This window comes from Cyprinus carpio, chromosome B19 (assembly GCF_018340385.1).
Source record: "Cyprinus carpio isolate SPL01 chromosome B19, ASM1834038v1, whole genome shotgun sequence".
Classification (NCBI taxonomy): domain Eukaryota; kingdom Metazoa; phylum Chordata; class Actinopteri; order Cypriniformes; family Cyprinidae; genus Cyprinus; species Cyprinus carpio.
Genome location: NC_056615.1, coordinates 30,484,499 through 30,510,578, shown reverse-complemented (window position 1 = coordinate 30,510,578; position 26,080 = coordinate 30,484,499). Strand labels below are relative to the sequence as shown.

General features: G+C 35.5%; 1 protein-coding gene and 1 pseudogene across 1 annotated transcript in view; one reads left to right on the top strand and one right to left on the bottom strand.

Annotated features, from left to right (window-relative positions):
• Positions 1–26,080, bottom strand: part of LOC109045202 (solute carrier family 39 member 4) — a 668,471-nt gene that overhangs the window by 26,727 nt on the left and 615,664 nt on the right. The window lies entirely within an intron of this gene.
• LOC122140712 lies at positions 2,748–4,422 on the top strand (annotated as a pseudogene).

Here is a 26,080-nt window from a genome sequence, read left to right as displayed (position 1 = left end):
CAGAACACCCCAGCAACCTCATAGCATCTACTCAGAACACCCCAGCAACTGCGTAGTAACTAATCTAAACACCCTACCAACCACATAGCAACTACTCAGAACACCCCAGCAACCGCATAGCAACTACTCAGAACACCCCAGCAACCTCATAGCAACTACCCAGAACTCGCCAGAAACCGCATAGCAACTACTCTGAACACCCTAGCAACCTCATAGCAACTACTCAGAACACCCAAGCAACCACATAGCAACTTCTCAGAACACCCCAGCAACCACATAGCAACTACTCGGAACACCCCAGCAACCTCATAGCAACTACTCAGAACTCGCCAGAAACCAATTGAAGGGCAACGCATAGCAACTACTCTGAAACACCCTAGCAACCTCATAGAAAAACTACTCAGAACTCGCCAGAAAAAACCGCATAGCAACTACTCTGAACACCCTAGCAACCTCATAGCCAACTACTCAGAACACCCAAGCAACCACATAGCAACTACTCAGAACTCCCCAGAAACCGCATAGCAACTACTCAGAACACCCCAGCAACCTCATAGCAACTACTCAGAACACCCCAGCAACCTCATAGCAACTACTCAGAACTCGCCAGAAACCGCATAGCAACTACTCTGAACACCCTAGCAACCTCATAGCAACTACTCAGAAAACCCAAGCAACCACATAGCAGCAACTCAAAACACCCCAGCAATTGCATAGCAACTTCTCAGAACACCCCAGCAACCTCATAGCAACTACTCGGAACACCCCAGCAACCTCATAGCAACTTCTTAGAACACCCCAGCAACTGCATAGCAACTACTCGGAACACCCCAGCAACCTCATAGCAACTACCCGGAACACCCTAGCAACCTCATAGCAACTACCCAGAACACACAACACCCCAGCAACTGCATAGCAACTACTCGGAACACCCCAGCAACCGCATAGCAACTACTCGGAACACCCCAGCAACCGCATAGCAACTACTCAGAACACCCCAGCAACCTCATAGCAACTACTCAGAACTCCCCAGAAACCGCATAGCAACTACTCTGAACACCCTAGCAACCTCATAGCAACTACTCAGAACACCCAAGCAACCACATAGAAACAACACAAAACAAAAAAACAACAGCAAATCAATAGCAACTTCTCAGAACACCCTAGCAACCTCATAGCAAACTACTCGGAACACCCTAGCAACTCATAGCAACTTCTTAGAACACCCAGCAACTGCATAGCAAATAACCGTACTCGGAACACCCCAGCAACCTCATAGCAACTACCCGGAACACCCTAGCAACCTCATAGCAACTACCCAGAACACCCCAGCAACTCAACAACAAACAACACACAACAACCCAGCAACCTCATAGCAACGACTTAGAACACCCCAGCAACTGCATAGCAACTACTCAGAACACCCTAGCAACCTCATAGAAACTACCCAGAACACCCCAGCAACTGCATAGCAACTACTTAGAACACCCAGCAACTACCCGGGAACCCCAGCAACTGCATAGCAACTACTTAGAACACCCCAGCAACCTCATAGCAACGACTTAGAACACCCCAGCAACCTCATAGCAACTACTCGGGAAACCCCAGCAACTGCATAGCAACTACCCGGAACACCCTAGCAACCTCATAGCAACTACCCAGAACACCCCAGCAACTGCATAGCAACTACTTAGAACACCCCAGCAACACTACCCGGGAACCCCAGCAACTGCATAGCAACTACTTAGAACACCCCAGCAACCTCATAGCAACGACTTAGAACACCCCAGCAACTGCATAGCAACTACTCAGAACACCCTAGCAACCTCATAGAAACTACCCAGAACACCAAAAAAAAATAAAACAAACCACTACTTAGAACACCCCAGCAACTACTCGGGAAACCCCAGCAACTGCATAGCAACTACTTAGAACACCCAGCAACTACCTGGGAAACCCCAGCAACTGCATAGCAACTACTAAGAACATCCAAGCAACCACATAGCAACTACACAGAACACCCCAGCAACTTCATAGCAACTACTTAGAACACCCCAGCAACTGCATAGCAACTACTTAGAACACCCCAGCAACTACTTGGGAAACCCCAGCAACTGCATAGCAACTACTTAGAACACCCCAGCAACTGCATAGCAACTACTCGAAACACTCCTGCAACCGCATAGCAACTGCTTACAACACCCTGGCAACCATTCATTAAATTGAACAAATCACATTCCAGATCTTTTTAATCTGAATTCAGTTCTGTTTGTTTGTTAAATGTGAATCAGGAAGAAATGAGTGAGATACAGACTGATCAGATCATGTGATCTAGAGAGAAACTGATGAGAAAAGTCTTGAGTTTTGACTTTCGATTGCAAACTCCGGAAGCTTTCCATTTAATCTCATTCTTGATGTTTCACACTTCATGTTTGAGGTTGACGTGATGTTAGGCTTTAGGTTATTTAGTGTTCTTATTCTCACAATATCTCAGTGCTCAGAATGTAATGGAACAATCTCTCGAGAGGGAGATTTGAGTCTGACACTCAAAGTTGAAGTGTGTGAGAGAGTCAGAAAGCAGAAGTGACATATCTCCTCCGATCACACCGTTTCCTCTCGCAGTTACACAGCGGAAGACGCCACTCCTCAAAAAGGACATACACACGCTCCTCGCAAGTAGCTCCAACTGCACGACGCAGGTAAAAACACACCCGTCTGCGTCCAGTCTGTGCTCCACTGCCTTCGGGATGGAGCCATTCAATTCGAAGGACCTGGCCATGAAAGGCCCAGAAGAAGATCCTCAGTCAACTGGCCAGTAAGTCGGTGGCTTCATTATGTTCATAGCATGACAACAGCAGACGAGATACTGGACGAGCTGTACCGCGTCTCCAAGGAGCACTCGGGAAACCAAAAAGACCCACAAAATGTTGAAAAAAACAATAAAATAGCCATGAAGGTGGGGGTTCTGTTCCGACATGAAAAGTTCAGCGCTGATGAGCTGAGTGTGGCGCAGAACTTCAGGAAAAAACTCCACCTTCCACAGTTGGAGCCATGACGGCCATCAGATTCCAGGAGGTACAAAACACTCACATTCAGTCACATTTTACATGCTAAAAGTGATATCATAATTAATCATCAGCAGTGCAACTGCTGATAGTCTTAAAGTTCAATGTGTGCGTCGTCCTGCAGCTTTTGGGGTGTCATTCACACCAAACCAGCGAAGAAACCACTTAGATACCCATCAACAGTAACCTTGCGGCAAAAACCATAACCGACTACTCAGAAAACACCCTAGAAACTACTCAGAACACCATAGCCAACCATCAGAAACACCCAGGAACACCCTAGCAACTACTCAGAACACCCTCGAAACCACTCAGAGCACCCTAGCAACTCCATAGCAAACTATTTAAAACACTCCTAGCAACTACCCAGAATACCCAAGCAACTGGGTGTTTCTAAGTAGCAATGCATAACAACTACTTCAGAACACCCCAAAACACTGCATAGCAACTACAAAGAAGACCATAGTAACCACTCAGAGCACCCTAGCACACTACACAGCAAACTAACTTGAACACCCTAGACAACTGAAAAATGTCTATCTCTCTCATGTCATATCTCTGATCTTGAACTTTTTTTTGATTTGGCAATCTTCAGCTCTGTTTTTATGGAAGGCACCAGGTTCCGCCACTGAATTAAAAAAAAAATAATAAAGATAAGGGTGCAACTTTTTATCTACACAATTCTGACTTTTTTCTCAGAATTGCCTGATAACGAACTCGCATATCTCACTTTTTCCAACAAAATTTTGGGTTTTGAGGGGAAAAAGCAGACAGGGGTGCACATAATAATTCGCAGGTCTGCATGCAACCAGAATAAGAAGGTGTGGTGTAAATTTAGCGCAGAGCGCTATATATATTTATATATTCATATATATATATAATATATATATACTATATATATACACATATTGAGTGGCTCTGAACAAAAATGTCTGCTAAATGCATGAATGTGAATGTATAATAAAACGCGCTGTGCGTGTCTGTGCGTTCAGGTGTGGAGTTCACCTTACGATAAGAACGTGATGATGGAGATGCTGGGCGAGTGTCGTGATATACTGATGAATGCTGGTGGGAAGAAGCACCTTGAACCCCCAAATCTCTGGGACCGGCATCAGAACGGTGTTCAACCATTACTCGGACCCGGAGCTCCTCACGACCTGTACGACCCTCCATGGCACAGCTGTTCGGGGGCCCCAACCTCAGCAAGATCTGCAGCGGGCTGAAACACCGCATGATCGAGGAGGGCCAAGCTCTGAACACAGAGCAGGACTTAAAGGGAACTGGACTTCAGAGACCTTCTGAAAACTGGGGCTCACAGAAGGACACTGAGCTCAGGCACGCAGTGAGACGCTCCTGAACGCATCCCTCGAGTCTGGTGGGCGATTCGCTCTAAAACATGCCAAGGAAACTACGTGCAGGCTCATATTTCGATATTTTCAAAACCAAATCAGGACCGATTTGAAACGGAGACAGGACACCAAAAACTCAGCATTTCTGTCATCGTTTACTCACCCTCGATGTTTATGGAACAACTGACTTCTCAGCTGTAACAGGTTCTCCTAATATTCCTCCACGTAACGTGTATTAGAACGTATCGTTACAGTGTTTATACACGTATAATTTATGATCATTCATGGAAACGTTTGGTTAAACTTTTTTAAACATTTCTAGTTTGAGATTGTTCAGGATAACATTCAAAACGAAATGTTCTTCATCATATACACAAAATGTTAACCACGAAATGTCAAACTGATCTTTTCTTTTTTTTTTTAAATACTGAATGTTTGGAAGGTTCAGAAAACATTTACTTACAGGGAATGTTAGCAAAACGTTCTTAGAACATATTTTTCTTAGCTAGGTTTCTTCTGTGGAACACAAAATATGATAAGAAAATGGCGGTCCAATAAAATACATTTAATGCTTCAAACAGTCATACAGTTTTGGAAACAAATAAATTATGAAAAAAATGATGTCTATTGGGTTGGACAATCTGTATCTCAAAAGATTATGTTTTGCATGTGAAAAAGAAAATCAATTTAAATATGATTCGGTTTTTGATGTTTTTAACATTATTTTTCACCCATGAAAAACCGACCAAATAGAACTTATGCAACACTGGGAAGCGTTTATGAACAGTTCTACAGTATTCACCTGTTGTAAAACTTAATTCATTACCTGTTTTCCTGTTTTGGTTTGTGTTTGTTCAAAAGCAGCAGGGTTAGAGCTGAAAACAGAATGGAGCCGTCGAAGGATTTCAAGGTTTAATCAATAAAAGTATTGTTTTTGTTTAAATATTCTCTACAGAAGCCTTTTCTTCAACTCTGTGATCTTTTGATATCTGGTCTATCTTTTTGGCACCGGATGTCATCCTCAGTAAATTTAACTTCCACCTTGCAACTGCAGATCTGAGAACATATTTTTTTACAAGAGGTGTATAAATTTGCTGAAAAGTGTGTCACCCTCAGGCCAGTAAGAGATGTGGATGAGTGTGTGTCTTCAGTCAGGTTTGTAGGAATGTAGCACTGCATCAGTGTCTCAGCAATGGATGGCTCTGCAGTGAATGGGTGCCGTCAGAATGAGAGTCCAAACAGCTGATAAAAACCATCACAATAATCCACAAGGTAATCCACAGCACTCAGTCCATCAGTGAACATTGGAGAAGACAAATGGAGAAACACATACGCATTAAGAGGTTTTTAACTAAAAGGGGATAATAGAGGCTAAATCCATAATAACAATTCCTCACAGTGAAAAAGTGTTCTGGTGTTGATCAGGAAGAAATCTGCCAGAGCAAGCAGCGTTTTTTAAAGACTCTAAACAACTATGTGGAGAGACAACAGGGAGATGCACTTTTTCACTGCAGGAAGTGTTATTAGGGATTACAGACTCTCATGTATTTGAGTTAAAAACGTTCTTTAATGATGGGATGAGTTTCATCTTTTGTCTTCTTCAACGATGTTCACTGAGGGACTGGAGTGCTGTGGGATTACTTGTGGATTATTCTGGATGTTTTTTATCAGCTGTTGGGACTCTTCATTTCTGACGGCACCCATTCACTGCAGAGCATCCATTGCTGAGACTATCTGTTTTGATTTCGAGCACCTTAATCCTGATGAAGGAAACAACCTCTAATTCTGAGCTCGTATGGGCCTGAGGGTGGAGTGACATTGTTCCAGCACATTTTCATTTTTGGCTGAAACTATCTTCTTCAACATGACCAAGAAAATGCACTGAGAATGTGAACTTATTTGAGACCTCACTTGTTAATAGCTAGATTCTGTAGGGTTAAGATGATCAACACATGCCGATCTGTTTTTGCAAGATAAGTACTCGGAAACAAGAGGTAAACACGGTTGACTTCTTTATTGCCATTTCCTGGACCGGAACACCCTAGAAAACTACCAAACGAGAAATCAAGAAAGGCAAATCAGAAAAAACGAACAGTTGAGAGCCAGTGCTGGTGATGTGAACAGAAAACCAACAGCTGAATCAGTTCTCCAGAGGCACTCTCAAGTTAACTTAAGCTTTTGAATCACTGAGAGTGATTTACAGCTGGGACACCTGTTCAGTAACAACTTTTACAATACAGTCTCACTTCTTCACATTATTTTAATAGGATTAGCCAATATGAACTATAAAGAGGCCAAGAACAGTAGATAGAGATACTGTTAAATAACATTAATTGAGATACTCATATTCAAAATCAAAGTTGTTGTTTACACAGTAAAAATACTGCATTTTTTATGTACATATAAATACACACCCATGAATTTATATGAGTTAAGCAAAAATATTTTGTTGATATATATTACATATATTTAGACTATAAAATAAATTATATAAATATAAACGCAGAAATATTTTCAACATATATACCGTAGGTGTGTGCGTATATTATATGAAACCATAATAACCATGTAACCAGAGCACACAACATATAGAATGTTACACACTAAAAAACTTTTACTTGTGAAATGTGGAGTAATCACGATTAATCATTTGATTCCCTTTGAATGTCCTCAGCCAACATATATATATACACTATATATATATATATATATTCATTTATTTTAAATATATTTCATAGTATAGTATATTAATGTAGGCATTAGTGAATGCACGGTATTAGTTAACTACTGAAATTAACAAACTAAGAAATGCAGTACAAAAGGTGTTCTTCATTGAATGGCTGATAAATGAAACCTTATTGTAAAGTGCTCATTCTGACAGTTTTTGATCACACAACTTTAGCAAAATTAGCAACAACAACAACAAAAAACGTCCTCAAACACAGTCAGACCTGAGATCAAAAAAACAAAAAAAATCATCATTGGCACGCGTTCAGGAGGAGACTACGGTCTGTTTGACGTTTTGATCGCATGGCTGGTCGGTTCGTTTGCTCGCTGCCGGCGACCGCTGACGCCACGGTTTCCGCTGAGTTTCCGGAAGCGGGGAAAAAACCGCAGTGCCTGCTGATGTAGTTCTGGTAAGCCTAGCGGATGATGCGGAAGGCTCGCAGGTATGGCGTAAGGGATGTCATTAACAGGGGCCGCGAGACAGCGCGGGTTTATGGGTAACGGGATTACACCTCCTGAATAGGCCCTTTTGGAAGCGGGCTAGCGCGAGGTCAATGAGGGGAAGGCGGAAGCCAAAAGCCTCATCGTCACTGGAAGTGATGTAAGTGCGTAGAAGCACAGAGAGACCGCCGCCCTGAGCCGAGAGGATGAGGAGGTGGGAGTGGCTTGGGGCGTGTCCTGGGCCAAGCCTATAACAGGAAATGAGAAAGTCTGTCGTAGATCGCGTTGCAATCATTGCCATATTAGTGCTGTCAAAAAGATTAATTATGGTATTAATCGTGATCCAAAAAAAAGTTTTTTGTTTACATAATATATGTGTGGGTATTCGTGTATATTTAACTACACACACCACATGAATGTATATATTTAAGAAAAAATATGTTATGTGTATATATATTAAATAGTAACAAATTGAGGTGAATGAAAAAAATCCCTGTTTAGATGGTGTAGATTAAGCGCATTAAAATTTGGAATATCTGTTGTCCATGTAAATGTACTCATTGTTATTGTGAACGCTAAATCATAATGGACATGTTGAAAAGGAAGCAAAGCTGAACATAAAATAAAATAATATAAATATTAGTTTAAAACCTAAACTTGAAAAGGAAATTAGAAATGCATTGGCCACTACCTGAAATAAAATAACACACAACAATTAGTTTTACATAGTTATACACACGGGTTGACATTACCAAGTATCATTGAAACTAAAAACTGAAACAAATGAAAACTGAAAATATAAAAATAAAGCTAATTCTAAATTAATTAATTATTAATTCAATACCAATTAATTATTAGAAATATTAAAAATAATAAATAATAATTAAATAATACACGACATCATTAATACCACCATTAATTATTAGAAATATTAAAAATAATAAATAATAATTAAATAATACTAATAAGCAGCAAACACAATTTTACACTATATTTGTTAAGAGCCGTGAATTTCATAAAAACTCATAAAAGTTTTAAAGAGATAGTTCAGGCCAAAAATGAGGGAATTGATATCTCTACTCATACCCCCAGGGCTTCCCAGATGTAGGTGACAGTGTTTCTTAGTAGAACACAAACAGAGATTCTTGAACTCAAAGCGTTGCAGGTCTATCAGTCAGAGATTTGAAGTGGATGATAATCACGGCTATGAGAGGTTGACAACAAAAAAAAAAAACAACACAAACAAAAACCAATTAACACTCTCGGCCTGTGGCAGGAAAACTGAAACAGTATTATATATGTATATTCTTGCACAGACCACTTAGTTCTCGGTCTTTACCATCAAGTATCGCCACGAGCACGCAGGGTTCAGCAGTGTTTAATTGGTTTTGTTTGTTGTGTTTTTTGGACTCTCAAGCCGTGTTACATACACTTCATATATGACTGACAGACTGCAACGGTTGAGAAAAATCTCTGTTTTGTGTTGTTCTACTGAAGAAACAAAAGTCACCTACCTCTGGGATGCCCTCGGGGGTGAGTAGCAGATAAACATCACATTCTAATTTTTGGGTGAACTATCCCTTAAGTTGGGGCAATGAAATGTAAAAAGTACTGCTATAGTCCAAATTCATGGTCTTGAGCCTAATTGTGAAAAATTTCTTTTCTTTTCCTTTTGTATTAATATGATATATATAGATAGTATACATTAATATATATATATATAAAATATAAATATAAAGATATAATTAATGAATCCTATATATATATATAGTAGCATATTGATATACAAGTTCATGATATTATCTAAATATATAAAATATATATACCTATATAGATATGTATTTATAAACAACTCACACAGTATTATATCAAAAGTTTACAATATATTATAATATATTGATATAATGTTTTTAAAGAAGTATTTACTAATAGATGTAAGTATCATGATATTTACTTTGATTGTTAATGCTATTATTAATATTAATCGTCTCTATATTTACTATTCTTTATTATTGAATACAATGAACATTTCTGCCATATTGACCACGTGACTGACCGTCAATCAGTTGAGGAGCTACTTTCTAAGCTATGACTAGTCAGTTATAGAAAGGTTATATTCTGTAAAGTTAATTTGCAATTTTATTATCTAAAAAAGCGCTATACAAATAAACTTTGAATTGAATGAATTGAATTGATCATATACAGCAAAAATGTTAATATGTGATATATGGGTTCAATTTTAAAATAATTGTTTTAAATCTAGTATACTTTATCATGTATTTCTGTGAGCAAGCTGATTTGTAGATCATTATCACATGCAGCCTTTAGGAATCATTCTAATTGATGATTAATTATCAACTTGGAAACAGTTTGCTGCTAATATTTTTCAGAAACATGTGATACCTTTTTAGGAGACTGATGGAATCAAAAAGATATATTATAACAAAGTACTACTTATATAAATCAGTATTATTCTTGTAATATTTATCTATCGTACTGTTAAGTTAATAATATTATGTCAGTAATTATTAATCGTTATTAGGTCTACTTATAGTTATATATGAGAATACTTTATGTATAAATGAGTGGTATATTGATAGATAGTCATAGTAAATCAATTATATCATCTCAATTATCTATTATTATATTTATTTGTGTATTTTGACTATGTGAAGTACTATACTAAGTACTCTAGTTCTAACTAGGATCATTAGACGCTCGCTGAATTTAATACAATAGTCATATGAGTTCTGAGGATTGGGACGGCCGGTCACTAGAAGTTCCTATTATTATCTGCTTGGATTCTTCTCCTGGACCCTTTATATATGGAGTTCTGATTCTATAAAATTCTGGCTGCTCCATCACTCTATTTAATTAATATATTAAGTTATCTTCTAAATAGATAAACTATTAATTAATACTGTAATCCGCTTTCACACTCCTCCTTCTTCTCTCCCTGTCTATTGGCAACTAAGTGCAGTCCTCCTACCTCCAAGAAGAAACTACCTTCGATATTATTTAAAAATGGTCACTTATCTCTATCTTATGACTTGTACTGTCTATATATATCTGTATATATTATTAATATATGTCTACATTTCACTATTATTTACTAAATTAACAAAATTAAAAAACAAAAATCCAAAAACTAAATTTAACAGTCAAAAAATAATAAAAAAAAAATTAAAAAACCAACTAACACAAACTACCTAAAACGAAACTAAATTAAACAAACTTAAAAATAACAAATATAGAGTAAAATATTATATTCAGTCTACTATCCATCTATCTATGTTCGTTGTATCACGAATTGGGGTTTCTCACTTCATCTTTTCTTTACATCTATTATTATAATATTTCTAAAAAGATTACTAGTTGACTCTCTCTTATCTCTCCGTGTTACATATTTATTTCTCTATAATAATATCTCTTCTCGATTTCAGATAGTATTATTTCTCGACTTCCTTATAATCTTTCTGATTACGTATTAAAAGTAGTCTCCATATTTTCTACTTCTCTAACTTCGTTACTATATCTTTTTTACCAGTTCTATCAGCATTGAATGATAGCGGATTCTCTTCTCCCTACACAACGTCTCTTCAGTATGAAAAACATACATTCTCCGTTATCCTCCTATAAACTCTCGACCTACTGAAACTCCATTATCCATCGCAATGTTACCACACTCATAAGTAAATCCTCTTATCTCTTCCTGTGATTTCTATCTCTTCTTCTGTGCATCTTCTTACTTCAACAGGGGGTTAGAGATCCTTTATCTTCTCTCCTTATCTATATAAATATTATATGCTCTGCATTTATCACAAATTATTTCTTCAGCTTTGTAGGTAACATTTTCCCTTTCCTTCTCATGCTATTCTAAGGTCCTCGTAAAAAAAAGTTCTTTAACCATTCCCCCAATCTGTGTTAAGAAAAAACATTTCTCGTAACAGCTCACTTTATATATTTAATAGCATATAGATTCTATTGACTGCTAATCTTATATTGTGCTCCTACTCTATGGATCTCTCGTTCACTTTCGAGACATATTGTTGCTACCACTCATGCCTTCTCTCTTTCTATCATGTATTGTTATTACTCTTCTGTCTTTCTTTCTATCCTTGGATCCTTTCATCATCTTAAGTCTCATGTCTTAGACTCTTCTATCTCTCTGGAGATTGCTAAAGGTGTTGCCCATTCTTCGCTGCTTCTCTCTCTATTATTTCTTTCATTTCTATCAAGAGTATATATTATGGCTTTCAGGATGCGAAGTTATAATCTTAATCCTCATGAATCTCTTCTAAATCTACTAATCTTCATCTTATTCAACTTTATCTCATATATAGCTCTCTCTCTCATTCTTCTCTTATCTCTCTCCTCTCTTCTTTTTTCTATCTATATACTGAGTATTCATCAAGTATTTGCTATTTTAAAGTTCGACTCTTCATAGTCTTTACATATATCCATTTTCTCTTCTTGCTCTTACTTGTGTCGGTGATTGTATTCTTAATCTCCATTCCATACCCTGGTTTCCTTTCCCGGATTTCTTCTCCTTCTTCTCAAATCCAAATTATTCCATAATACCTCCGTAATCTTCTATGCTTCTTACTGATCTCCTCTATTCCTAAATCGTTTCTTATCTTCCTCCTACTTTTTTCTCTACTTCCATCTTGGCCAGGACATTCTCTATCTTTTTTTCTCGATTCCCCTTTTACTATTTATTATATATTCCAAGGGCATGTGTAGTGCGTCTCAACACTCCTTTTCTCCTTCCTCTATCTTGTATTCTCAGGTTTGCATCATCCGAGTTCTTCTTATACACATCGATTCTTCTGTAACCAATGGTATGCACTATATTAGATTCCGTGCCTTCCTCTTCTAGGTCCTTCACTTTTAAGGTCAAGCTGAACGACTACTGCTTATGCACTCTCTACTTACTTCATTCATGTCTTGTCTTCTTTCTCGTAGTATTGTATACTGTTCGTGTTACGCCATTCTTATAACACCTTAAAAACACAACTTGATCAAGATGCTTCTCCTTATCTATTCCTCTTTTACCTCATATGCGTACTCTTATTCTCCTTCACCGCCCTATCTCTCTATGGCTTCCCTTATAATTCTTAAGCTTTATCTCATTTCCTCCTTATGCGATTCCTTCTGCTTATAGTCCCTCGTTTACTCTCCTTATTCTTTCTTATGATACCTAGCTATATCTATTCCTCTCTTCTATATTCGGATTAGTATTACATTTATATTCATATCTATTATCTCATCTCACTCTACTCCTTCAGCTAAGCTTTCGGCTTGATTCTTCTTCATTCAGGTTCTATTCTCTCCTAATACATTAGTCAGCCTCCTTTATCAATTCTCTCCATCCACTACTCTTTACTATCACTCTACCCCAGCTTTTCCTCCTACTACTTATTCCTGCCTACCTCTATCATATCACAATCTTCCTCCTCCTCTCTTACTCTATTCATCTCTCTATTACCTTAATATACTATCTTCTATTATCATCACTCTAAATATTATTCTTGGTTCTTATATATCCTCTTCCTTATATCTTATATTTCTCTAGGCATTATATTCCCTCTTCTCTTAGACAGATCTCCCTATTCTACATCTCAAAGCATTTTATTATCACTTTAGAAATCTCAGCTTCTTTTTACTACCTATCATTCTCTTCTCTTGTTATCATATTATCTACTAAAATATTCTTCTCTTTTCCTATCTTTTCGTTCCTTAATCTTCTAGATATTAAAAATCTGATAACAAAGGCCTCTTTACACACTACCCAAAATTTCTAAAAAACTCTTACTCATATTAGTCCTTCTAAACGGTTATCCTTTATCGTTACTCTTCCTTCTCCTAAATCTTCTTCCTTCCCTACTGTTAGTCGTTTTCTACTATATCTAGGTCTTTTCTCCTTCTCTCTATCTGTTCAGCGCTTCCATTATGCCTTTTCACTTTCAACTCTTCTTTTCCTTCTCTCTTCTAGACTCTTCCCCTACTCTATCTTTATCTTTCATAGAAACATCAGCGGGGCCACCATCCGAAATATTCTTTCCCTTAGTATCTTATTCTCACACCATATTCACACTCATACCCACGTTATCTCTCTCTATCTAGCATTATTTTCTACTGGTTTATGTTGTCGTCTCTGTATCTTCCTTGATTGTAATTCTCTTATCCTTAATATTTCTCCCTATCTTGGACTTCCGGGGCTCTTCCTACTTAGCATACAGTCTGTACTCTTTATCGCTGTCGTATCTATTTTCCTGTTTACTAACTCCTAACTTTATGTATATATGATCTCCATTACTTCTGCCCTTTCTTCCTCTTATACTAATAATCTCTTTAATATCTCTCTTCTTCTTCATTCTCACTTTCATCTCAAACCACCACTCCACACACACGTATGATCTAAACTATTATATTCTTTCACATCCTGTCTCTCAGACTTCTTACTTCCTTTTTCTCATCAGAGGATATTCTCATACACATACACACACTTTCACTCTCACATAGAGAGAGAGAGTTAACAATCTATCTTATATTTTTCTCCTATTCCTCTATAGTATATCTTCACATTTACCATTTATAGGACTCTCACTTCTTAATACTATCTTATCTACTCTTCTTCTACACCATTCATTATTGAGTTGACACTCTCACCATTATTCTCATTATAGTATATACACTTACGCCCCCCACACATCTCGTCTCTATCTCACCACAACTTCTTCTTTAGAGACTCAGACACATTCATCCTTGTATACATACACAATCACAGGAAAGGAGATCCTCCTATAGACACAGAGAACTACACACTAACAAACATCATTTTCACAGACGCAGGTCCTAGCCCGCGTCACATTACAGACCTCCCAGAGACAGAAGCAGGAATGGCGGCCATGTATTTATTTTATCTATAGACTTCATTATATATCTGGCGCGCGCTATTCATTCTCTCTCTCTCTATTATTTATATTGTGTTCTCGTATTTTCCGACGTTACTCCTCTACTGCCTCTCCCTATCTCTATGTATCATAGTACTCTGTGGTCTCGTATTTCTTTAATATCTTATCCGTGGTAGTGTAGTGTAATTTCTTAATACTTTCTTTCTATTTTTTCTTTTTTTCTCTTTTTTTCTAGTTTCTGTTCTGTTTTTCTTTTTGTTGTTTTTTTTTGTATTTTTTTTTTTTTTTTTTTCTGCCACAATTAATAATTCAGACTTTTTTGTCACAATTGCAAGTTTTTTTTTTTTTTTTTTTTTTTTTTTTTGTGTGGTGTGTGTGTCTCTCTCTTTGTTTTTTTTTTTGTTTTTTTTTTTTTTTTTTTTTTTTGTTTTTTTTTTTTTTTTTTTGTTTTTGTGTGGCCTGTGTGTGTGTGTTTTTTTTTTTTTTTTTTTGGTTTTTTGTTTTTTTTTTTTTTTTTTTTTATATTACTATATATATAATTTCTTTAAAATGTACTTTTTTTTTTCTTTTTGTCTTTTTTTTTTTTTTTTTTTTTTTTCTTTTTGTCTTTTTTGTCTTATTTCTTTTTTTTTTTTTACTTTTTTTTTTTTTTATTTTTTTTTTTTTTTTTGTTTTTTTTTTTTTTTTTTTTTTTTTTTCTTGTTTTTTTTTTTTTGTTTGTTTTTTTTTTTTTTTTTTTTTTGCGCGCTTTCTGCTGCTCGCCTCTAAATCATTTCGACAAACATTATAATCAGCTATTCTCTCCAATATTACTCTATTAATTACTCTTTGTTCTCTCTCTCTCTCTCTCTCTCTGAGGGGACACGCCGCAGCGGCTGAGGCAAGTTTCGGCTTCTCCTCCGCAAAGTAAACTGCGCTAATTACATTCAGAGAAACTATTTCAAATTCTCAACAAAATAATGTTGATAACCACAACACGACGATCGCGGAGAAACCTCACTTCCGGTGCGCACGAGCATCCGGGGGCTCAAGCAACAGTGACGCGCGCTGGACTGGAGGACATTAGTGCTAACTCTATCGGTCGAACGCTTAACGAAATGCTGAAAAATAAATATACTTATTATTATTATTTTTTTAAAAAAATATTTATTTCACGCTATGTATACTACAAATACATTTTCATATTTATGTGTTTAATAAAACGCCCTCGCAGTTAAAATACCTTTAATATACCAAACTGGTATTTCTTATATATATATATATATATATATATATATATATATATATATATATATATATATATATATATATATTTTTTTTTTTTTTTTTTTTTACTGGGGTAAATATGTGAAAACCAAAATATACCGTTTTAATTGTGGCGTAATAACCTTTTATTTATTTATTTATTTATTTATTTATTTAGTGTTATTGTGTTTTGTAGCCATTCCATTATCAAGTCTTTCAGAAAATCTAAAATATATCTAAATATACCACACATATTTGCTTTTACTTATTTCTTTCGACAGTTTGGTCTGATATCTGATAATACCGCATATCCTCCTGAATTATTCCTGGGAATTATTGAGTTTATGAAGAGAAAACTATAAGCTCCATCAGATGGCGCCAAAACTCTTCACAGCTTCACCAGTCTTCAGATGAGTTCAGAGCAAAGACAAAACTAAAAACAGGCAGGCTACAGTTGTTTATCCAGAAATTATTCAATATCATTTATCCATCTATGTTTTTTTAAAGCCAGGATTTATAAATTGCTTAAAATGTGCGGGTTTTGTCTTTGTTTGCCTACTGTTTTCATATAATTACCGAAGCTACTGACTGACAGCTAGTTTTGACCAATAGCGTAAGTGGGCTCTTTCAAAATCGACCAATCGTTGCGCGAGTAGGCGGGATCTAAAGAGAATGGCCAAAGCCATGCAAATACATGTACATTTAATAAAGAGGACTGAGACAAAGGGCAGAAATCTGGCCATTTTAGGTCATTCAGAAACATGTCCGGAAAAAAAAGGCACATTATGGTCACCATAATGACTCAGAACTGTGACTCAGTGTTCCTGTGTTCATTCATTTGTGTTGCTAGGATGCTGCATTGTGTGTTTTGTGTCTTCTTTGTGTAGTTCATAACCTAAACTGAGACATGAGCCGACAGAAATGTGTCCCTGCAGCATTCTGAAACGTACCACAGATTCTGAGCAATTACATCTTATACCTGACTCCCTATGCGGGTGAAAATAATCAGGCTAAATAAAATAATAAATGAATAAAAATAAACTTTTTCATCATTCAATTCATAATTAATAGTATTAAATATATTAATTTTTTATGAAATATACAATAAACATGATTAAATCATTGTTAATGTAGTTTTGATCTCTATAGGTTATTTCTTTCACATTTGCATTTAGTCTAAATGTGACATATTTCTGCATATAAAGGGTGAAATTAAATATATTTTCAATTTCAAAATACATTTCATTGAGCTTCACTGTTTATAACATACATTTAGCATTTATATTTCAAATGTAGTTCGGCCAGAAATATTTTTATTTAATTCAAACCACAAGATGAGCCTTTACTCCAGAATACACTGATATTTGATGTTTTATTGAGTTACTGAATGCAGCTGTAGAAGAGTTCATTATGGCGTGACAGGATCACTGGGCGAGCTCTAAACTCTAAACTGAGATAAAGGTGACTGTTTTAATCACAATGTTCCCACACACACACCCTCAACTGTCTCAGTCACACAAAGGAACACACACACCTCAGTCATGTAACAGAAGAACATGCCAGCACACATTTGCTTCTGGGTCACTCCATGTGAACATGTTTTATATTAAAAACAGCATCTCAAATGCAAATCATTAACATGCTGCGCAGAATGACCTCTGAACCGTCTGAGGAACGTCTGGAGAAATCAATTAAAAAAAAGCTGCTTTTAATTAAAGTTCATGTGTGTCTCTTTAAATGATGAAAACATGATTATTATTATTACAGCTGATGAGGGCTGTTTGGATGATTTCACATCAGGATTATTATTGTTAAAACTTAAAATAAATAAATAATAAATTGTTACCTGAAGTAAAAATATAACTTTACTCTTAGCTAAGATAATTGTAAGTTTCCTAATTTCCTGCTGCTTTAACCTAAAAAAACTAATAACTAATAATAATAATGATAAACTACTTAATAACTAAAATAGCTAAAAAAAATAAAAAAAATAAACTGAAAATAAAATAATTTTAAAAGCATTTAAATTTTTACTTAAAATAAAATAAAAGGTGACTAAAATAAAATATTTTCACCTTTTTGCCAAGGAAACATTTCTTATTTTAACTTAACATTTCTTGTTTTAAAATACGAACTAAAATAACCAAAACAAAAAAAAAAAAACAATTTAAAAATATGAACGACAATAACAAAACCCACAAAAATGACTAAACTTAAACTAAAAATGAAAATGGGGAAAATATTAAAACTAATTCAATACAATACTATAACGATGTGTTTTTAAAAATGGATTAGTGTTTGTATTAGGTTATCACAGTTAATTAAAAAACTAAAACCATAAGTGAACATTTTTAAGGACTTTAAATAAAATTAACATTACCATCAATAACAATAAAAAAAGAAAAAAATGTAAAACGCGGTTATATTTCATAGCTGATTGCCAACATTTCTCATTTTCATTTAGTTTTAAAGAATTTGAAGAACTAAGATAACCAAAACAAAAAAATAAATATGAAATAATTAAAAAAATCAATAAAATGGAAAAAAATAAAATTAACATTAAAATGCAAACAAAATATAGCAATAAAAAATGATAATGATAGTGCATAATTAGAACATTTAATATACTTATTACATAATTACTATAGTGTGTGACTTCACTTATTAATTATATAATAGGCAGCAATACTTGTTTTAATTTAATTCATATATTAATACTAAATAATTAATACACTCATTATATTTACATCTATATATAAATATTAATCATTCAAAAATAGTTCTTAAAACCTATAAATGTGGTATCACAATGATACTAAAATAGAACATCACATACAGTGAATATTGTTGCTAGCTATATAAACAAACATCAAATGTTGCATGAGTCCAATGCCGTAAGAATCGGTTGTGTAACCATCTGGGTCACCGTGAGTCCCTCACATTCGTTGGTAACACCCATCCCGTTACCAGGACAACAGGTTGGGGTGTTACCATGACAACGGTAAAAGCTTATGGGGGATGTGACCTCCGCCTCTGATCAGTGCGCTCAGGCTCACGATGCAAGCAGAAGTAAGAGGAGAAACTCTTGATCATCAGTTGATGATCAGACCACATTATCAGATCCCGAGAGACGTCCCTGGCGCGCTTCTGAAGTCGGAATCTGGAGGTTCAGCATGGAGAGCTGCCTGCTGCAGAGTTTCGAGAACAGTGGATATGAAGAGAAAAATCTCCGCAATACCGCCAAACCTGTAGAAGTGAGTTTTATGCTTGGTAGTTAAAAATAAAAATATTTGGTGTACGATATATGTACTTTTCCTCTCAGCGGTCCTGCTGGCATCCTGACCGATGTGAGCCTAAATTTACATTTTACATTAACAGTATTACAAAGTATAATAACTTAAATTAATAGTTGCAAAGTCGTTGATTTGGATCACATAGTTTTTTTTAGCATGGACAAATTTAATAAAGTAGGGTCATGAACCGCCTTTTTGTAATGTTTTGTACCGTTTTGGAGGGGTCCCGCTTAGAAAGTTATCAAGATTTTTTTACAACAGAAAACAGCTATTCTCTGTCCTGTTTTTTAAACCCTCACTAGAAGCGCTTTGCTGTTGAGGATTGTAACTCCTAAGCAACCCCCCACCGCTGTGGATTGGCTATTGCTGTGTATGATTGACAGCATACATTCCTCATAGATGGACGCTGCTGTGATTCAGGTAAAAAATGAAAAAACAAATACATATCAGTCGATCTGTAAGAAGAGACAAAGCAATAGTGAGAAACATTCTCATTTTGTGTTTGTGACCATTATACTGGTCGGATCCAATATAGTCGCACAGCAGCGTCTTTTAGTTTTCAATCTTTCTGAAAACCCCTGCTTTGAATTTGTGCCTGGTTTGTAAATGAATCCAGTGTAAAAATGAAGTTAAACAAAGGACCAAGTTCTTACTGACGCGGTCTGGGGATTTTCATTAAAATAAAGTTCAGTCATTTATCACTAACAGTGGCATCAGGAAGGGCGGCAATGCAAACATTGTTTTTTTTTAAAGCGGCCATATATGATGCGGCTAAAAAAACATCATGTTGTAATTTTGGTGTACTGAAATGTGTTTATGGCATTGAAGGTTACAGCAAAACACATTATTTTCCACATACTGTACATTAGTGTGTTTCTCCCTTCTATTCCCTCACTTCTGAAAGGGGGCCGATTTTTTACAAAGCTCATTATTCGGAAAATATAAGTGTGCTGTGATCGTACAGCTATCCAGTGCTTTGGTGGATTGGCTGAATACCTCAAGGTGGGTGACGGAAATGTTACTCTTAACATCGATACTGTGAAGCCGTCTATGGCTGGAGCGATGAGACATAAACATAAAACCCATTATAAACGCGGATATAAACATGGAGTCTATATCTGAGCTTTCTTTTGGAAGGCCAAACAAAGTGTTTTCTCTTTCACAGTGAAACACACAGCGTCTATACGTTAGAACGAGCCCAACAACAATACTACAATGAGAATAAAAGGTACGCCTTCTTTCTTTGCGTGAACATCTGGGCAGCGTTATGCAAATCTTCTCACACAGTGACATAGACATGTGGGGGCGTGTTAGAACGAGCCGTTTCAGGGGGGTTTGGATGAGTCTCACCTCTTATAAAGAATATCTCTTTGGATTTGAGACTTATGTCTTTGGCAAACTTCACAGATCCTCTTTATTCACCACGAGCTTGTAAGCCGCCGCCAAAGAGAAAAGAAAATTTTAAAATCGCATCATATATGACCCTTTAAGACAAGCCTTTTTAACAGGCAGCCGGGGTAGAATAGGTTGCTGTGGCTAAACACCTTTCAAGAAAGGCACAACAGTGCCTACACTTTTCTCTCCGGGCCGGCTGAAAACAAAGAGTCAAGTCTTTCCTCCACCCATCCTCAACCACATTCCTACAGAGGAACCATAGATAGCGTGCCTGAACCAGCTGTGCCCAATCCCTGACTGGTACGGGAATGGTAAGAGAAGCATAGCGCAATCCTGGACATTTGTCCTTACAACGATGCTCCAGCAAAGCCAACCGTATCGTGAAGTACCCCACCCCATTCCTCCCGCACGTCTCTTCCAGCGTTCCTATCATTCCAGAAGACGGTAACCGGCGCAGCAGAGCCCGCTCCGCCAGAACTGCTCAAAACATCTTATTCCCCAGGCTGTTGAGAGCCCTGAACTCAAACAACCCCGCCCCTCCTCTGAAACCCCACACAAACCCCTGAAACATGGACCAATCTCACCTCCGCTCCTCCAACCCCAAACCAGTCCCCATCAAAGAAAAACTGTCTGAAAGTTCTCTTTTTTTTTTTTTTGTGCAGTTCTCCTCTATGGCGCACTAGACACTGTTCACCAACACTGCGAGTGTAATAATCACACAAAGACTCATTGTTGTTTACCTGCTCGTGCACTACAAATCATCTTGCACTGTTCCCCGGCCAGCTGCTTACTTCTCTTTGCACATGTACAGTATCTGTGAAGCATTCGTAATAGTCTGTATAGACTATATATAGAGGGGTTGAGAAGCAGGCGCTGCAGAAGCAGGGGTTGATCTTCTGCAGAGGCAGTGTTTAACCACACTATTACATCATAGAGTAGAACATTCCACAAGCTGTCATTTTAGCAGAGTGCCTTCATTATAAGCTGTTTTTAGACTAACAAGAAAGTTTTGATTTCTGAAACTTTCAGGCTGTTATTATTGTCAATGACTCTTACAGTAAATCTGTCATATTAATTTACGCTAATAATATATATATATATATATATAGATTATATATATAGATATAGGTGTGTGTGTTAAAACTAAGTGTGTGTGTGTGTGTGTGTGTGTGTTGCCAGTTAAACATCAGTGAAACAGGTTAAATTGCTGTACTAAAACAAATAAACTAAATGTGTTTCAAATACATAAAAACTAGCTTTAGCTATATATTTATCATCAATAAATCTAATTTGCTTGAACTGATTTAATATTGCTTGTTTCACAAGGAGTTTAACCACATAGCCTACATACTTTTTAAGTGAATAAAGTTTTGCAAGGAACAGATTTCAGTGATTTGAATAAATGCATTGTGAAAAGATGAAATGTTGGATATTTAACATGCAATTACAGTGTTATTTTAATATCTTTTAGTATCATTGGTTTTTCAACCTGTGGCCGCGATGGTATTGCAGGTGGACCGCCAATTACTATTAAAAAAAGAATAATATTGTTAATATATTAAAAAATGTCTAACGTCGATACATAATAACATAATTTCATCTATATAATTAAATAAGCCAGAGTTAGTTTTCTGTTCATTGCCAGTTCCTTCTAGGGCTGTGCGATAGCGCTTTGAGCGTGCGCGATGTCTAAAATTCGTTATAACACGATTTTTCCGCGGCCCTGACATCCCACCCCCCAGCAGTATGCATCCGATCTAATCAGCATTGCTAACGCTCCTAGCGCGGTAACAGAACATACTGGGGAATATTGCCTAACATAACTCCAGGTTCACACAACTGTCTGTGATGCCGCCTTTTTTTTTTCCCCTCCGAGCCCATGTTAACCAAATCAGAGGCGTTCACACTGCACGCGGTGTGGAAAAGGATAGAAATAAAAACGTGCGAAAATAAGTAATATCTAGCAAATGAGCATAGAGATAGTTGTGACGTGCCCAGGACGCAGTTTTGAGTGAGAGGAAGACACGTTGTTAGGGCGCGCACGTTCCTCCCGTAGGCTAGAGCAGCGTGTACTGAGCACACACGCGCGTCTGGTTTTTTTGACACCTCAACGGAAATCTGCGGTGAACAGAGAGATTCGCGCTCGCGCATTATTTTAATGTGCTTTCGCGTTACAATAATGCGCTTCTCTCTGGCACCGCATACACCATATTAGTATCGCACTGCACTGCGGACGAGTACGTGTGAACCTGTATAATGTAGAACAAATCTATTTCAACACCTGAGGCCAACGCTACAATTAATGAGCTCTATAAACAATGTATGGCAAAAAAGAAAAAAAGTCCCTGGACACAGGATTTATTTATTTATATTTTTTTTGCCATAAGTCTAGAAATTATGTTACACCTTTACTATAGTGATTATTTTGACTTACTGTCTGTTCTAGAGACGTTACAAACTTTTTGATAAAGCTCTAATTGGTTTTCTTTGGAAAAATGTTTCAAATTCATCCTGAATGCATTTATGACTGTAAAGCATATCTGTGTGTGTCAAAAATTGTGATAAAATCGAAATCGCAAATTGATCAAAGAAATCGCGATAGTTTTTTTTTTTCATATCGTACAGGCCCTAGTTCATTCAGTAAATACAGTTACAATCTAGCTTCTGAGTACTAGTTATTAACCCAACAATGGCAAGGTCAGTTCATTTTTTTGGCAGTGGAGGGCCGCGGCAAACATAATGATTTTGGTTCGTGTGGGCCGCGAGCTGAAAAAGGTTGGGAACCATCGTGCCTACCTATAATTCAAATACAGAAGTGTTTAATTTAGGCCTAAATATATTATACTATATATATATATATAGATATATATATATATATATATATATAGTTAGATATATATATATATATTATGTATATATAATATATATATATATATATATATTAGTATATAATGATATATATCTATATATATATATTATATTATAATTAGATTACACACACTCATATATATAGATATATACATAATTTATTGATTTTGATATATTATATATATAAATTTTTTTGACAGACAAACTACACACTAAATATCACTTGATTTAATTGACGGATTGGCATGACTTCTGTTGTATGATTGATTGTCTCTATGTAATGCTGTGAATGTGGTGTCATCGGGTCACACAGCCTGATTTCACTTCCACTGTCTTTCTTCTGTACAGCACAAAAGAAGATAATGTGAAAAATGATGAGGCTCATGACACCGGAGCCCAATGACGTCTATGAAAGCATCTGATGCATTCTTCAGATATATTTGCTTTTCATTGCTACAAATGAAGTCAAAACAGGTTTTTGAGCAACATAAGGGTGAGGAAATGATGACAGAATATGCATATTTTCAGTTTTGGGTGAACCATTCATAAAAACCACAAAAAATACACTCATGAAACATAAATATTCATCAGGTTTTTTTGTTTGCGTTGTTTGATTGTTTTTTGTTTTGCGGAAACAGTCTTATGTAATGTTAGAGAACAGCCTATAACATGAATTTTTTTAAAAATGTCACCTATTATTTTAATGAAAAATGCATCGTAAATATAAAAATTTAAATAGTCGAGCAATGAGTGAATGTATAATATAGTGTTTAGCACGTTTGTTTTAAATAACATATATAAGACTGTTTGAGTGTAATATAAAAGTAATTTAACAGTCTAAAGTTATGAATAAGTTTAATGTACAATATAGTAAAAAGTTATCAGATTTTTATATATATAATCTTTACGTTGTCAAGTTGTGTTTAAAAACGTTTGTTTATAAAATATAATAAGATAATGTTTGAGTGTATATATAACAAAGTTTCAAACGTTTAACATTTCAAATAAAATTTACTAAAGAGTTTAAGTTTTGATAAAAATGTTTTTTTAAGTTTTTTTAAGTTTAAAATTAAATATAATAAAAGCAAAATTTTATATAAATATAATAAAAAGTTTAGGTTTTGTCAAAAGGTTTTTACGTTTAAAAAGTTTGTTTAATATAAAATATTAAAAACATTAATGTTAACCTATAAAGTATAATAAACATTTCGCGTTTATATAAAACTTTTTAGTTTCTAAAACATTAACATTTAATGTAAAAATCTAATAAAAGTGTAAGTTTAATATAAAGGTTTTTGAAGTTTCTAAAAATTTTAACTTATACAATATCAATTAAAAAGTAAATTTTAACATAAAAGTAAAAAGTTTCTAACTTTAAAAAGCATTTAATATGAAATATAAAAAGTTAACCTTCATATCAATTATACTTAAAACTTTAAGTTTCATAAAAAAAGTTGTTAATTTTAAAAAGTTAAGGTTTATATAAAAATTTTTAAAACATTTGTGTTCAGATATACAATTAAAATTAAATATTATAGGTTTCATATAATTTTTTAGATTTAAAAAGTTTATGTTTAGCTATAAAATATAAAAAAATTAAGTAGATTGAACACTGGAATAAAACATTTAGGTTTTATATAAAACCTTGAAAAGGATTATTTAATAAAAACATCATTAAAAAGTTGGTTTACTAACAATATAGTAGTACACTTATTTGGGTAAGTGTAAATGTTTTAAGTTATATTAAAATAACTTCTCACTAACACTGAGTAAAGCATAAGTGCGCACTGCAAACACACCCGTTGTCAGCTGACTTCTGGGAAATTTAGTTTTTGTTGCCATTTAAAGTCCCTGTTGCTAGGGGAAGGCAGAACAGTCAGAGCCAATCAGAGAGCAGCAGGAAGTGCAGGCATTTGGTCTGTCTGTCTGTCTGTTTGTCATGATCACTGGAAACTTCACATCGACCCCATTCATTAACCATGATTCCCTGTGTGTATGTGTGTGGTGTGCGCTGTGTGAGCAGCTGGAGTTTCTTCACTTGCAGGCTGACACTAGCTGAAATTGCCAAACACTCCTCCAGTATTTCTACACTGAAGTCACTGTGGTTAGCAGTGGGTGGAACTGCAGACAGAAATACACTCTCATCTGTCCAACAGATTTTCACCTGTTTCTCTTCTATTCTATTACAGTGCACTGACACAGAGAATTAATCATGCTTTCTTTTTCGCCCACGATGCCTGATTAATCTTGCATGTTCTCTGGTATCAGTACGTGAATCATATGATTTGTACTCACTGTCTGACCTTGGACCTGTAGTACTTTCTTCACTGTCGCTTATCAGTGCTGTAAACACGTATGAATGCACTGCAATCAGATTCCAGAGTGACAATGCAAACTCTTTTGTCTTATTCACAACTGTTCTTGATGTTCTCGTTTAATTCTGTATTCAGATATCAAAATTACATTGAATGATTCTGTCCCCCCTAAGTTTTAATAAATATACTAAAAATAATTATAAATAATTCAAAATGATTGCATTTGAGTCAAAACTATTTGAATCTAAAATTTGGCTAAATTTCAGAATTTGTTGCATTTCACCTTATTCACTAGTTGTTCTCAAGCAAAATATACATGTTTACCCCGTTTTTCATGTAATACATTAAAATTTATGTTTTAAGGCACAACACTAAAGGCAAAAAACATAATTTTTTCATGCGCACTATTTTGGCTTTTAGGATACTATTTTGTGAAAAAATAAACACTCTTAAAAAAAAAAAACT